We start from the raw sequence: 13,167 nt of genomic DNA, 5'->3' as shown, positions 1-13,167 counted from the left end.
CGACCCCGACTCGGCTGGTGGCGATCCAACACCTCAGGAGGGACCCCAGGACTACTCTAAGACTGTGAGTACAAAAACCTGTCCCCCCTGAGCCCCCACAGCGCCGCCTGCAGAGGGAATCCCGAGGCTTCCCCTGACCGCGACTCTTTGAACCTAAAGTCCCGACACCTGGGAGAGACCCTGCACCCGCAGCCCCCAGGACCTGAAGGACCGGACTTTCACTGGAGGAGTGACCCCCAGGAGTCCCTCTCCCTTGCCCAAGTGGAGGTTTCCCCGAGGAACCCCCCCCTTGCCTGCCTGCAGCGCTGAAGAGATCCCTAGATCTCCCATTGACTTCCATTACAAACCCGACGCTTGTTTCGACACTGCACCCGGCCGCCCCCGCGCTGCTGAGGGTGAAATTTCTGTGTGGACTTGTGTCCCCCCCGGTGCCCTACAAAACCCCCCTGGTCTGCCCTCCGAAGACGCGGGTACTTACCTGCAAGCAGACCGGAACCGGGGCACCCCCTTCTCTCCATTCTAGCCTATGTGTTTTGGGCACCACTTGGAACTCTGCACCTGACCGGCCCTGAGCTGCTGGTGTGGTGACTTTGGGGTTGCTCTGAACCCCCAACGGTGGGCTACCTTGGACCAAGAACTGAACCCTGTAAGTGCCCTACTTACCTGGTAAAACTAACAAAAACTTACCTCCCCCAGGAACTGTGAAAATTGCACTAAGTGTCCACTTTTAAAACAGCTATTTGTCAATAACTTGAAAAGTATACATGCAATTTTGATGATTTGAAGTTCCTAAAGTACTTACCTGCAATACCTTTCGAATGAGATATTACATGTAGAATTTGAACCTGTGGTTCTTAAAATAAACTAAGAAAAGATATTTTTCTATATAAAAACTTATTGGCTGGATTTGTCTCTGAGTGTGTGTACCTCATTTATTGTCTTGTGTATGTGCAACAAATGCTTAACACTACTCCTTGGATAAGCCTACTGCTCGACCACACTACCACAAAATAGAGCATTAGTATTATCTATTTTTACCACTATTTTACCTCTAAGGGGAACCCTTGGACTCTGTGCATGCTATTCCTTACTTTGAAATAGCACATACAGAGCCAACTTCCTACACCTACGTTTTGAAATAGAACGGTGTCTTGAAAGATTGGCATTTCCACGCAATACTATTCAGCTCAATGGTACAATTTCTGCACCTTCCAGACACCTCCACTCACCCTGACTCCTGCTTGCACACATCCCACACAAACAGAAAACCAGATCCGGCAAGACTTCTCGTACATTGCTGCCAAAGCATGGATGACCTTACGCTACAAGTTAGAGCCTTCTCCTCACTTCCTGAATTCTGCAGGAAGCTTAAGACCTGACTTTTCAAGTAGTCCCACTAAGCCCTATGTTTATCTCGACGCACCTGCTCAGCACCAAAATACCTTTCTGGGGGATACAAATCTGCATAATAACTTTTGTTTTCAACAATACCTCAGCTCTTATCTTAAAAGGAAAGTGTGTTTCTGAGTTCTTCTATAGTTTTTATTCCATTTTCACAAACAGTAAAATAATAAATCACAGTTCACGTCACTGCAATTTGGTATGAATTACAGGTCACGTTTTATGCTCTAAAACCGACCCACTTCATTTCAAAAGTACAATCAGCGCATTTTGTTTTACAAAATTAATGTGTGTATCTCAGTGTGCGCCAGAGGGATGTAGTCATCTAATAAGTCTCAAAATAAAAGGTGAAACGTGGAGCAGGAAGGGTCACTTCCAAGCACCACAAAAAATAAAGCACTAGCACAGCCAGACCGCAAACGTGATGAAAGTAAATGCTGGAAATTAAAGTGAACCACTGGTAATTACCCTGCACACCTGCCATATATTTGTTCTTTAGGTCGAGCGTAAGTGTACGACCTCAAGTACACTTTAGTATACATCTCTGTGGGCTTAAATCCATGCCCCTGCTTCTCATTTGCTTGTTTCAGTGCCTTTTAAAAATCCTTGCTTGCTAGTGGTCAGTCCTGTCTCTTTGCCCCTCCTTTTCTCTTTCACTCCCCCCATGGAGCAGGGACCAAGTACAATATAATTCTGCTTTGTTATGCTTATCTGTATGTGGAGGGACAATTTTATCATTTGTTCACACTGATGTTCATGGTTCGACTAGCTCTCACTCGTGTCTGTTTCTTAACCATCCCCCCCACCAACCAGCCTGTGTTGGTTTCTACTCCTCTTCGCCCACTCTGCTCATTCATGCCGATCTGCAACCGATTGTTGCCGGCTACCTTGTTAGCAGCATTCATATTGGGGCTCTTAAAAGTCCTGGCTTTAGCTTGCCCGGTTTCACCTCACTCTCTAATTGGGCTTTCATGATATAAAAGTGTGCATTTCCAATAAATGACCTTACCTTGTAATTATTTTTCCTTGAAGTGTGCCTACATAGGTGCTTGTTAATCAAGCCAGCGCCAACGCCCATAAGCAGTACCGCGAGGACCCGGACTTGTCTGCTGTGAGGGTGACCCTTCCCTGACCTCTGATCTCCACAATGTGGTCCTACAGCTGCCCGGGTCTGCGTGCGTCCCGCAGGGGTCCCCTCCTGAGCTGCTTCCTGGGTGAATGCGACTCAGCGCCAATGTTATACCCTTTAACACACCAAGCGCCATGTGCCTTTTTATTCCTCGCCGAGCCCCGGACTCTCTCAAGTCCATGCCCCCTATGGGAGAAGCCTGGCAACAAAACCTTTCTCCATCCCACCTGTGGAGATGGATTCCCCCCCCCCCACCCCATTGTCTTCCCCCACTGCAACCTCTCCCCACCGAAAAGAAAATCTGTCTATTTAAAGGTGACACTTAAGACTGCTATGTCGGCAGATCTCCCTGCTTCCTGCGGCGCCTGGTTAATAAATGTATTTTCTTCCTGCAGAATGCCTTGCCTCTCCCGGGATTCCTTCTCCCCAGTCCCCTGATGGGGTTTATTCACTCCTGTCATTTGTTCAGATAACCTGCCCGCAAGACTTGGCCAGTCCTCCCCTGGGTGGCCAGATGAGGATCGGTCTGGCAGGTGGCTGATGACCGGCAGGGCAGGAGTGCAGCTTGACAACTGACTGACCCTTTCCCAACCCAACAAAATTTCTGAGGTGATGGTGACAGACTAGCAGGAGACCACTCCTTTCTAGCCCCACAGCACACGGTTTTCAGCATCATCTTGGAGTCCCATCATTCCCCAATAGCACAATCTGTTTTCTGGGGGTAGCTCTGTGGCACCCAAAAGCAGCACTATTCAGCGTTCGGCGCTAAAGATATCACAGATCAATAGGTATATCCATCAATAGGTAAACAAAGTTATCTAGGCACATGGTTTTCACTCGAAAGAATAAAACACTGAATTAATTAACACGCGAATGAACGAGTGAGTGAATGAAACCTGTGTAGCGAAGCCAGTGAAGCAATTCCCCAAAAAGTCGTTCCTGCTAAAGGAGATGATCCTTGGTGGTTAGAGATAGCACAGGAGAGGTGCCGAGTGACCCCCCCCCCCCCCCCCCCCCCCCCGGTACAATAAAGACTGGGACACACTGGCACCCAAGTGTGCCGTTTCAGCAAAGAGGCCAACAACCGATACCACATACTATCTGCTCTACTCTCCATCCTTCCTGGCTTAGTAGCATGGAGGCCGAGCGCCTAGAGGTGATTCGGTTAACAGTATGACCCACGGGTGATTCATTTAACACCGCGACTTAAAAGTGAAAGACTAGACATTTAAACAAGGAAGTGAATCGGGTGGCACTAGTGCTTAGATGTAATTTAGTTGACATTAGTGCTCAGAGAAGATTAACTTGACAGGGGTGCATCCACGCCCGGTTTGGTTCCCGCTGCTGTATGGAAGGGGTGGGGGTTGCCAGCTGCACTAGAGGGGACTCAATAACACAAAGGCATAGCGCTTTTGATCGTGCCGTGTGTGCTGCCCAAACGCTAGGGTGTGTAGATAACGTGCATCTCCCATCTCGGTCGCCTTTTCACTTTTCTGAGATCCCCTTCCTTACTTTCGGTGTACAACCCATAGCACACGCGTTTCACCACTCTCTGCTCTTATTCTACCCTCACGTCTGTTTTCCTCCCTTTTCTCGTCCTTTCGCTGTCTCTAGTCTTGTGTCGTTCTTTCTCTATTTTCACTTCAAATCACCCAAGTTATTTTTTGCTTCTCATTTTCGCTTACATCTCTCACATCTCACGCTCTTTCCTCTCTTCTCGCCCTTTCTCTCTCCTCTCCCTATATATTTCCTCACTTTTCTTTACACCCTCTCACCTTCCTTCATTTCCCCCCTTGACATTTTCTTTTACTCCAACCTTACATTTTCTTCTCTCCTTGTTTCCTTCCTCACTCGTTTCCCTCTCACCGCTGCCTTAGTTCCTCTTTCGTTTCTCTTCAGTTTTCTCTTTTTCTCACCTCATCCCTTTCTTTTCTTTGTTACATTTCCTTTTCATATATTACCCCTTCTCCTAAATTACTGGATCTTCCCTGTGTCCTCTGTCCCCTCTCTCTCTTTTATTTCCAAGTCTTTTTCCTCTAGTCACCCCTCTTTTCCGACCAGTTCACGCATTTTTTATCTCTTCTTCCCAGCCACACTTTCCTGCAACCACCAGTAACAAGTCAAGCCCCGATGATTTAAGAATGCCAGTAGAGCCGGGGAATTCCCAATCTGACTAAACTGCGCCCATCCCAGTGACTACATGCTCACTTACGTGCTATATGTTCAATCTGTCACAAGGGCCTCTGGAATTACGTGGCAAAGGAGGACCAAATTAAGCCTTGCGGTTAACTATTTAATTAGCATATTGCAGCATATCCCGTAACATCACAATTTTGCGACTTTGTCATTTTAGCGAAAACGCAGGTAATACAGCAGGATATGGATTATGTAGGAAATGCACTAAATTCATTATTATGCGGAAAAACACCGCAGATGCAAAATCGGACAGTTCCAGAGGCCCTGCCTGTAGCACAACTTGTTTTACCTTTCGAAGGCTGCGCGTGCGAAACTGAATTTATGTCCTACAGGCTGTAACACGTCATGAGTTGAGCATTTATTCATATTTGTGGATATTTTATAGAACGGAATTTATCTGACAGCTTCACAGACAACTGCAAAGAACAAATAGTGACAAAAAATTGGTAACAAATAGCCAAGCAAATTCCCAAAGAAGTGCCAGCGGAGGTGCGGGGTGTGGAGGAGAGATGTATAGCAACAGAAATGTGACTTGAAGATATTGGTTGTCAAGGCAAACGTCAGCCTATCACGGACTTTCCCTGTACTTTTCAATGGAGAGTTCCAATCTCTGGAGCAAAGCAGGAGGCCTGGTTACAAGTTCTCTGCAAACAATGAAACTTCCAGGCCAGCCTTTTTATGTGTGTCTGGGAGGCAACACACGACTGTTTGTAAAGTGGGCTGATTTCCTCTAACTAGACAAACAGCACCGTGATAAAGGAAAACATTATTCCTTAGCAGTAAAGGCATGAGTCTAGATTCGCAGTTTATAGCTTTCAAAGTGTAAAATTCTCCTAACTGCTCTGACCTTCCAAGCTGGGGTGTCCATCGTAGCACTAGTGGGACCAGATGGATACCATCGTTTTAGGATTTGTAGGTAAAATACATTTGCGTACAGTTAATAACTGCTTTTGCATAATTACAACAAAATGACATGAAACTATGCTTAATTACGCGAAATTCAAATCTGACATTTTGTGTAATATTTTAACGCAAAATGCATTGTCCCGTCAGGTTTGGTATGAGGATGCATTTCACCAAAAGCACAGTGAACAGCGTTCTGTTGTATTGTGCATTCCCAATTTGCAGTAACTGTTTGCCTCGAATGACACATAATTATACAAGTAGGGTAGTGGAGGAATTTTGCACGTAAAATTCCCACATTTACACAAACTATATTGCTGTAACTTACATTTCACCCAGGCCTATTTACACAGTCAGTGCTCAACCTGTAAATCTGTCGTGAATTCGGCTCTCTTAGACATGTGCTGAACTTGGCTGACTTTTGGGTTTCTAGCTGAGATGATTGTAGCAGAAATAGTGAGTGACCAGTACCTTCCCTTAAATGACAGAAATAGGCTTACTGAGATATTCTTTAAAGAAAAACACTGAGGAAGTGGTAAAGGGAGAATCCAAGTGGGCGGATTCCCAAAGAGATGCATCCCAGATGTGTGGCTACGCCATCTCAACAAGTAAATCAAGTATTCTCCAACCAGACTTGGGTGTTGTGGGAAGGCCTGACAGTCAATGCAGGCCATATAGAGAGTGTGGTGTGGGTTTACGAATGTCTAGTCCTTTCCACTGTACTGTAGTCACCACGAATTCCAAAAAGACTTCCGGGAAATTTACTATAGATAATTCCATAAACGAATTCATAGTCTACAGGCATAGGTCATGGGGCAATATGCATATATTTAAACTTCTTTCTCCATAGGTCATTAGGAATTTTCTTTAGAAACCACTTCCCCTTCATCTCCAATAAACACGTGCAAGTTTCCATTCCCAGTCTCACACTGGAAAACTCCTCTGTTCAACAACAGTAGTTTTAGATACATTTCCAGGAGCCCGAAAATCTCGACAAGTTTGTGAATAACTTGAAAATTCTGGGCTTGTGGGTGTTTGCTGTATTTTGCAGAGCCACCCTTGCCCCTTATATCCTTAATCTCAACCTATGCAATGAGAAACCCTCCATAATATCTATTTATGCGATTACAAAATAAATGGCTTTTTTGCACACCTGTGTTATAGTCAGTCATATTATTAGCACACAAACCAACAAACCTCTTTAAACCGAGATTCATTTTTATGAGCCTTGAGCTCTGTAGTCTTATTTGAAATGTTAGGTCGCACCTAGGCAGCGCTTAAGTGCCGTCTCTCGATCATGTTGTAATCTACATCTTTGGTTTTGCAGCAAGCCCCTCTCACGCCCATCACTTTAATTCGTTCCTTGGTCTGCCTTTCACAATTCCCTTGATTTTGTAGGTAAATGCTTTACATTTGTCCCACCTTGAGGCTGCTTTTTTACTGCCTTGCAGACTGACCCTATTATATGGATGATTGCACGACCGGCCATATACCTTAGTGTGGAGCACTACTTTCTAGGGTCGGGCCTGCGCTAGCGAGACGCTGTAGTAGTTAGAAAAGGGCTCAGAGCCCCGTCCATGTCACGTCAGTGTCTTTCATTGGTTCGAGGACTTGCCTTTTAAAATCTGCTTGCTTTCATTAGTGGAAGGCATGCATACGTCATGCCTTTTCCGATGGTTAGCCCTCCTCGAGCACAGCGACCAAGTACTGAAAACATACGAGGCTCGCTGTTTTCCGTCCGGTTTGTGGACTACTTTTTCTCTTTTTGCACTGCGCGATCTCGCTTGGCAGAAGTTGAGCGCTTTGCATGACATCGACCCTGTTACATAGTTAATTGCACTTTTGCCGGTTACGTAGATAATTGCACTTTTGCGGATAGGTTTCACTACGAGTGAACTGTAGCAGCGCGATCACGCTCTTTTTCCCCATTTATTGAGGCAAGACAAGTCCGGTTGGGAGTTTACAATTGCTAATAGCTCTAACTCAGAAAAATGCGAGACCCATTGCATTGCAAATGCTTGTTTCTTTTGCCGCGCCGTTTTGCTCTGCGTGGCCGTATGTGTTTTTTTCCTTGTTTTGGGCATGCCACTGTTTCTTTGTGGTGTCTGCGCACAAAGGTTGCAAGCTGGAGGGAGGGTTCTTTTTTATTTATTTAATAATTAAAAAAAAAAAGGTTCATTTAGTACAAACTCGCTCGGAGAGGCGCTTTACATGAGGATGTGAAGTTTCATATAGCGCAAACTCAATCGGAGGAGCGCTTTTCATGAGTACCACTCAAGTTTAGCAGTTGAAAAACATACAAACTCGAGCATTTGAAAAGGAAAAAAACACACAGAAATCCTCAAAGCTGAAGCGGCTCTCCCGGCACAGCGGGAGGGCAGATGCTACAATATTCACTTCACCCAGGCAACTCGCCCCATAATGCTTTGTGGGGCATTTCTTTTTTTTAAACATTTTTGCCCATAACTCAGCATGTGGTGGTTCTACGACTATGAGACCACCACAAAGCCATTCTGCATGAGGGGCTCTTTCTGTCTTGGTTATCTCTGGGCCCCCACACTAGGTTGGGGGGACCCTAAAATAGTAACCTCTCCCACCATTCAATGTCTTTTTAAGCTCTCTCATGGCTGGCACATTTGTTTTACAGCTGGGAGCGGTTTTTGTTTTAAGGGCCCCGTTTGTAATAGTATTGCAGTAGGCCTGAAAATGTCTAAGGCACTATGCTCTCTAAGGGCTACATACAGGGTTACACTGCATTACTTTCTGGCATTCTGTTTTCATGTTGTTATGCCCTCTAGAGGCTGACTTTATGGTTACATGACCATGTTTCTTACAAATGCTATTGTTATCATGATGTCCTCTGTAGGCTTTTCTGAGCATTACAATCAAGATACCACAATATTCGCTGCACTCGGAAACTTTCCCCATAATGCTTTGCGGGGCATTTCTTTTACAAAACATTTTTGCCCATAACAAATTGCGTGGTAGTCCTAGGACAATGGGACCACCATCAAAATGTTCAGCACAACACACTCTGTCTAGGTTCATTTCTGGGTCCCCACAGTAGGTTGTGGGGGACCGCAAAATGATAATCCCTCCCACCAGTCAGTGTCTTTTTAAGTTATCGAATGGCAGGAACATTTGTTTTACAGCTGGAAGTAGTTTGTGTTTTAAGGGTCGTTTGTAATATTATTCTAGTAGGCTGGCTAGGCCTCAAAATGTGTAATTCATTAAATCCTCTAGGGGGTAAATATATGGTTACACTGCTTTACTTTTTGCAATTCTGTTTTCACGTGGTTATGCTCCCTAAGGGCTGACTGTATGGTTACATGACCATGTTTCTTACAAATGTTATTTTTATAGTGGTACCTTCTAGGGGCTGTTCTGAGCATTACAGTCGAGATACTACACTATTCACTGCACTCGAAAACTCCCCCCATAATGCTTTGCAGGGCACTCCTTTTACAAAGCGTTTTTGCCCACAACTCACCGCACAATGTGCTCTTTCTGTCTAGGTCATCTCTGGGTCCCCACACTAGGTTGGGGGACCTCAAAATAATAATATAAAAAAATATATAAGCAATGTCAATATTTTAATTTTTTTGCTGCAGATAGAGGAAGAAGGTACATGGAAGTGCTTTAGTTATATGCAGGGCCACTGGAATTATGTGGCAGAGGACCAAATTATGCAGCAGTGTTTGACCAATTTATGAGGCAAGAAAAGTCCAGTTATACATTTACAATGCCAATAGCTCTAACTCAAGCAAATGCGAGACCTATTGCATTGCAAATGCTTGTTTGTGTCATTACTAAGGGAGACCAACAACATGGGGCTGCTACAATTAAATGTGCGAGCAGGGAATACTGATGTAGCGTAACCCTGAAGCCATCTCAGGCCTTTTCAATCCATTTACAGCTATTCCCTCTGCCCCTTCAGCTCACCCTTGAAGCTCTCTGCTTTCTCCCTTTGTGGTGCTTTTTTGTTTTTTCTATCCCTCTGTTTTACCATATGTGTCTTTTGCTAGCAATAAATGCTTGAGGCAGAAAAAAAAAGTGCCAGTCCTCAAATATAAGTGCCGGTACCCCGCACCGGAAACCACTGGCTCAAATTAAGCACTGCATGAAAATCATCCTTCGTCCTGCTCCATTACTGGACAGTTCCACATGGACTGGCAGGCCACATCCTGCCTGTGCAGGATTAAGAGCAATTCCAGGGCAGATTTGGTTAATTCAAATGTTTCAAGATTGCGTTTTATTTTTTACCTTACAAACAACTTTGAGAAGGAGACATTCATTAAGTGCCTCGTCACATGAGATGACAGGCAATATTTTAAGATTTTTTTTTGGCATTGCAATTGTAAGGCAGGTGTGGTTTCCTTTAGATGTGGGAATTCAGTTGTGAACAATTTAACATTTGTTCCCGAGCCTCCCACCTCACGCGTTTAGAGGAGTTTAACCCACGTTCACCATGAAAGTCTGTTTCAGCAAACACAACTCTCCGCCTCGATATTATTTAGATGCACGTATTCTTGCCTAAGGAGTTTAAAACATACTGAAATTCAGCCAAACCTCAAAAGCTAGTATTACATTTCAAGGTCACACTGCTTGACTCTTGGCCAATATTGCCCAACATTGTTTTGTTTCTAAAATAACAAAGGTGTTGTCATCCTGGGGCGTCTAGCTACACTGCAAACTATTTTAATTAGTAACAGCAGGTTTGAAATTAAGCTGCCATCAAGGCAGAACAATGAGTGCTACAGCATCCGCTAAGGCCTCCCACACCTATTGTGTTACAGGTGCTCGATGACTTCAGGTTTTGTCTACTGCCGCCCCACACAATTCCTTTCATGGCCTGCTTTTTAACATTCCTTCCTGCAACAAACCCATGAACTATTATTTAAAAGCACTGCATTGATGCTCCAACACTAAAAAGTTTAGCATCAGCGGTGCAACCCCTCCCCCAAAATACTTTCCTCCGGCCAATAGCTGAATAAGAATGTCTACTCTTTCACATGTGATTGAATAGGATTTTGTGTAAAATATTAAAACTCAGTATTTACTACACCTCCTTATTCGTGCAATAAGAGCTCCATCTGATGCATTTCCAGCAGATTGCAAAATTGCATCTTTGACTAGCTAATCCTATGTACCCATCTTGTGTAAGGCATTAATTTCTTTGCCCAAGTCTGCAGGGCGCAAATACCCTTACCTTATAAGTACCTCAACCTCTATCTAGATTCAAAGTTTATGCCGAACAACTGCTGGAGAAGTAAGTGGGATATTTCTTACCTTACTCTCCACTTTTATGCTAGGTGAGGGTATAATACTAGTCCAACTTTACTTCTAGCCTTGAAAAACAACTACTACAGCGAGCATCAAAACTCGGTCCTATGTACTGATACCCTCTGCAAGGGCTGTCACCACGGTCCAGGACGCTCTACCAGCCAATGATCAGGCACCACTATTACCATCTCTGGCCACTTATGGTTCCCACTTGCTGAACCTTCTGAAACGTTAAATGTAGTTGAAATAATTTTCTAAAGCGGTTTCTCTTACTACAAAGCAAACAATGTGACCCAAATTGGCTACCAGTTGATCCTTTGTATGTAGTCCATAGCTGCTGATATCTGGCACCCGGTATCACTGTCCAAGACACCGTTGTCTGGCCCCCCCAAGGCCAACTTCACAACCCAATTCAAAACTGAAATTACAAACCATCACCTGTACAAGCAAGAGAATACTTCTAAAGATGCCTCTAACTGGTCCATGTCCTACAAACCAGATGGTCAGCAAAATAGCCACATCTAGTCATGTGGTTATTTTGCTTCTGTGTTAGTACAGCACTCGCAGGCTGTAAGGTTGTCTACTGGCACAATTAACACAGGAGGTCTCGGTGGTCATGTCGTGAATCTATCACAAAGGATAGAATAGATGGCTCTACATCCTCCTTCTGAAGGTCTACACCTGTCGGGCCCCATATGCAGCTTTGTATGCTCAATCTGTTCATTAGTACTGCAAAATACAACAATTGGCGACCCGTATTCGAAACTGTTGGCCATTAAACCTCCTACATACCCTAAAAAAGCAGAATAGGTATTGATGGAACGGTAGAAATATGGTTCAAATCAAATCTTATGGATCACTCTTTGCAGAAAAAATATGCTAATTCGCTCTTTGAACTTATTCCTATGTCATATGGTGTTCAGGGCTTTCTTCTGAGACCCTTTGTCTTCAATTGTTTATTGAACCACTTGGAGACCTTCCTTCTGGGGTTTGCCTTTCAGAAGTATGCTGATGGCACTCACGTTCACCTATGTCAGACTCTCCTAAATCCATCTCCATGTTTGGAATGGTGTTGCAAACCATACATATATGGAAGGAACATAAATTCCTTACATTCAATTCTTCATAACTCTTAAAATTCTATTTTTCAAAGACAAAATGTATTTTATTCTTCCCTAACTCTAATTAAAACAGTAGACCAACTTGGCATCAAAGTAATAAGAACATTTCCATCAATGTCAAATCGTCCGGTTTCTTCCTAGATTAAAACTTTCACTTCAAGCAGCATATGTAAGCCAGCAAGAAATCTAAAAAACATGTCAGCTCCAGAATCTAAAACACTTTAATCATGCACTATCTGCAAAAGACTTACAATTAACAGCAGAGCCTTCCTTGATTACGTCTTGGCCATCCCCACCGGACTTCCAAAAAAGTAGATTAGCTCCACTAAGAGATATCCTACTCGCTGCTGCAAGAAATGGATACTTACTGGTGCAAAATTCACTCTGAGAACTGCTCGCCTCACCAATAACGCCATACTCCTCAAGGCCCTCGGCTGCCTCTGTCAAAAGTTACCAATGGCTGGAGGCTCACCAAAATTACAGTTGGTAAAGGAGATGTCTGTACATCCAATATTCCAAGAAGAAATGCATCATGCACAGATCCCTGACAGGTATTACCCCTTCAATTTGGAAAGAGAGGTGTGCGACATATGTACATACACCCCTTCTTTCTCAGCCTTTAAATACATCCTACTTTATGTTACAAATACATGTAACTGAATAATCCTTATCTTTGTTAACCTCTTAATTTGTTCTTTAGGTCAAGGCTTCACTTGTCCTCACTATTCACAAATATGTTCAGCCCCATCATACAACTGCGCTACTCTCATAACGCGAGCTTCATTATTGCCTATTAGATACTTACCTTGTTTACCACTCAGGTGAACTTGGCTATGTCCACCTGACATTATCCCGGGCTGGACTGTTCTCACACTGGACAGCAACTTCTATCAGCATGTCCACACTAATCTAGGTATCTCCTGACTGAATACTAACCTGTCACTAACTGAAAACCATCACAGCAATATACATTTTGTATGCCTACAAGTAAGCTGCTGATTCAGGTCAAGTTTCTTCTACTCCTTTCATTACTCACACTCTGTATGGCATTTCTGAATCTGCTACTCTAAATGCTTTACTCATAATTGCAAACACATGTATAGCACCCTCTAATTGTTACACTCCATGTTTTTG

At 43.9% G+C, this 13,167-nt stretch overlaps 1 protein-coding gene across 1 annotated transcript in view; it reads right to left on the bottom strand.

Moving 5' to 3' along the window:
• Window positions 1–13,167, bottom strand: part of POGLUT3 (protein O-glucosyltransferase 3) — a 119,288-nt gene that overhangs the window by 43,221 nt on the left and 62,900 nt on the right. The window lies entirely within an intron of this gene.

The sequence above is a fragment of the Pleurodeles waltl genome, chromosome 8, assembly GCF_031143425.1.
Source record: "Pleurodeles waltl isolate 20211129_DDA chromosome 8, aPleWal1.hap1.20221129, whole genome shotgun sequence".
In the NCBI taxonomy this organism is placed as follows: Eukaryota; Metazoa; Chordata; class Amphibia; order Caudata; family Salamandridae; genus Pleurodeles; species Pleurodeles waltl.
Note: the sequence above shows the minus strand (reverse complement) of the source record. Positions and strands in the feature narration are given on the sequence as shown.